At 45.2% G+C, this 2,675-nt stretch overlaps 1 pseudogene; it reads left to right on the top strand.

The window, feature by feature from the left end:
* The first annotated feature begins 640 nt into the window (after positions 1 to 640).
* Positions 641 to 1,430, top strand: LOC119533191 (annotated as a pseudogene).
* The last annotated feature ends 1,245 nt before the right edge of the window (positions 1,431 to 2,675 follow it).

The raw sequence follows: 2,675 nt of genomic DNA, 5'->3' as shown, positions 1-2,675 counted from the left end.
ATATCTCATTGTGATTTTGATTTGCATTTCCCTAATAGATAGTGAAGTTGAGCATCTTTTCATGTGCTTTTTAGCCATCTGTATTTCCTCTTTGGAAAATCTATTTGAGTCTCTTGACCATTTTTTTTTTTCATGCAAGCAAGTCTTTTGCCCATTTTAAAATTGGGTTGTTTGTCTTTTTATTGTTGAGTTGTAGGGTTTCTTATTATATTCTGGATACCAAACCCTTATCAGATAAGTGGTTTCTGAATAGTTTTTCCCATTGAATTGATTGCCTTTTCACCCTTTTGCCAAATCCTTTGAAGCACTGAAGTTTTTGATTTTGAAGAGTTCCCATTTATCCATTTTTTCTTTTGTTCCTTGTGCTTTGGGTGTAAAGTCTGAGAAACTACCACTTATCACTGGATCTTGGAAATGTCTCCCTCCATTTTATTCTAGGAGTTTTATGGCACTGGTTCTTATATTTAGGTCTTTGATCCATTTTGGGTTAATTTTTGTATAAGGTGTGAGATAGGGGTCCTCTTAATTCTTTTGGTTATGGATATCCAGTTCTCTAATACCATTTATTGAAGAGACTGTTCTGTCCCAGTTGAGTGGGCTTGGGAGCCTTGTCAAAAATCAATTTACCGGGAGTAGTAAGATGGCGGCCACTGAAGAAGACTGTGGGGTTGCAGCCGACACAGACCAAGAATTGTAAGAGCTTTTGGAAAGATGCCCTCTTCACCTCCCAAGAGAAGTTTTTCCAGGAACTGTTTGACAGTGAGCTGGCTTCCCAAGCCACTGCAGAGTTTGAGAAGGCAATGAAGGAGTTGGCTGAGGAAGAGCCCCATCTGGTGGAACAGTTCCAAAAGCTCTCAGAAGCTGCTGGGAGAGTGGGCAGCAATGTGACCTCTCAACAAGAATTCACTTCTTGCCTGAAGGAAACACTAAGTGGACTATCCAAAAATGCCACTGACCTTCAGAACTCAGGCATGTCAGAAGAGGAGCTGACCAAGGCCATGGAGGGACTGGGCATGGATGAAGGGTATGGGGAAGGCAACTTCCTCCCCATCATGCAGAGTGTCATGCAGAACCTACTGTCCAAGGATGTGTTGTACCCATCCCTGAAGGAAATCACAGAAAAGTATCCAGAATGGTTGCAGAGTCACCGGGAATCTCAACCTCCAGAACAGTTTGAAAAATATCAGGAACAACACAGTGTCATGGGCAAGATATGTGAGCAGTTTGAAGCAGAAACCCCCACAGGCAGTGAAGCCACTCAAAAGGCTCGTTTTGAGATGGTGCTGGATCTTATGCAGCAGCTGCAGGACTTGGGTCATCCCCCAAAAGAGCTGGCTGAGGAAATGCCTCCTAGCCTCAGCTTTGACCTGGATGCCCTCAATCTATCAGGCCCACCAGGTGCCAGTGGCAAACAGTGTCTGATCATGTGAAACACTACATGTTTTCCTTCCTGATTCCCAGCCATGGGGAACACCTGGAATCAGCAGAACCACTGGGAGCTGAGGCAGGAGTGTCATCTGCGGGAGCGATGTGCCCACTGCCTTCTGCCATCCCAACCCAAGACTGTGCCATACCAGCTGAGGCTTTCTCTCTCTTTGAGAAATAGGGTCCATGCTTGTATTAGTTAGGGTTCTCTAGGGAAACAGAATCAATGAGAGGTGTCTCTGATTATCAAATTGTAAAAGTGACTCACGCAACTGTGGGTATGCATGAGTCCAAATTCTGTAGAGCCGTCAATGAACTGTCAACTCCAAGGAAGATGTCCAATGAACTCCTCAGGAAACGAACTGGCAACTTCGACGAACTCCTCAGGAAATGCTTCACTGGGCAGCCAAAGAAGAAGTGAAGGTCCTCCATCTGTCTTGCTTATAAGTCTTCAACTGATTAATTGGATTAAATCCAGCCAATTGCATTCTCTCATTGTGGAAGGCGCGCCCTTTGGTGAGTCATCAGTCACAGCTGCAGTCAATTGACTGATGATTTAATAAACCAGCCTGTTGGTTTATCAACCAGCCTCAAACGTCCTCACAGCAATTGTTAGGCCAGTGTTTGCTTGACCAGACAGCTGGGTCACCTGGCCAAGTTGACACATGAACCTAACCATCAAAATGCTATAGGCCATTTTTTGGAGCCCTACTCCATTGCATTTGCTGCTGCTAGCAAAAGCCCAGCTACCTGCCCTGTGAAGGAAGGCATTCCTTTTGGGGCAGGCATCTTCTTCCCCACTCCAAAAATAATGTTATATATGGCCACACTGATCTGATACTCACTTTTACACCCAGGGTCTTCATGTCCTGTCTCTCGTGGACCTGGGGAACAGGAACAGAGTCCTGAGATTCTATTCCTATAATTCTCTTGGGCAGTGCCTTTGGGAATAGAGAGGAACTTAGCCTGGACTGGGGCTATATGTCTGTCACCATGCCCTCTTACCTTCAGACAGAGTGTTCTGAATTCTCTGAGGGGAAAGGAAATGAGGACCTTTGCATCTAATCACAGTAGGATTTGGAAGAGAAGCCCTTGGATTTTCCTCTCTCCAAGTGATGAGCCCACAACTCCCTATCCCAACCTGAGAACTCAAGTTGCTGCTCAGGTTTTTTCTACAGTGCTATATGATCTAGGTAAACCCAGCCCCTGACCTTCCTTTGCCCTTTGCCTTTCCTCTCAACTCCTTTCTT

Source organism: Choloepus didactylus, chromosome 4 (genome assembly GCF_015220235.1).
Source record: "Choloepus didactylus isolate mChoDid1 chromosome 4, mChoDid1.pri, whole genome shotgun sequence".
In the NCBI taxonomy this organism is placed as follows: domain Eukaryota; kingdom Metazoa; phylum Chordata; class Mammalia; order Pilosa; family Megalonychidae; genus Choloepus; species Choloepus didactylus.
The sequence above is the reverse complement of the archived record's forward strand: the minus strand, read 5'-3'. Positions and strand labels throughout refer to the sequence as shown.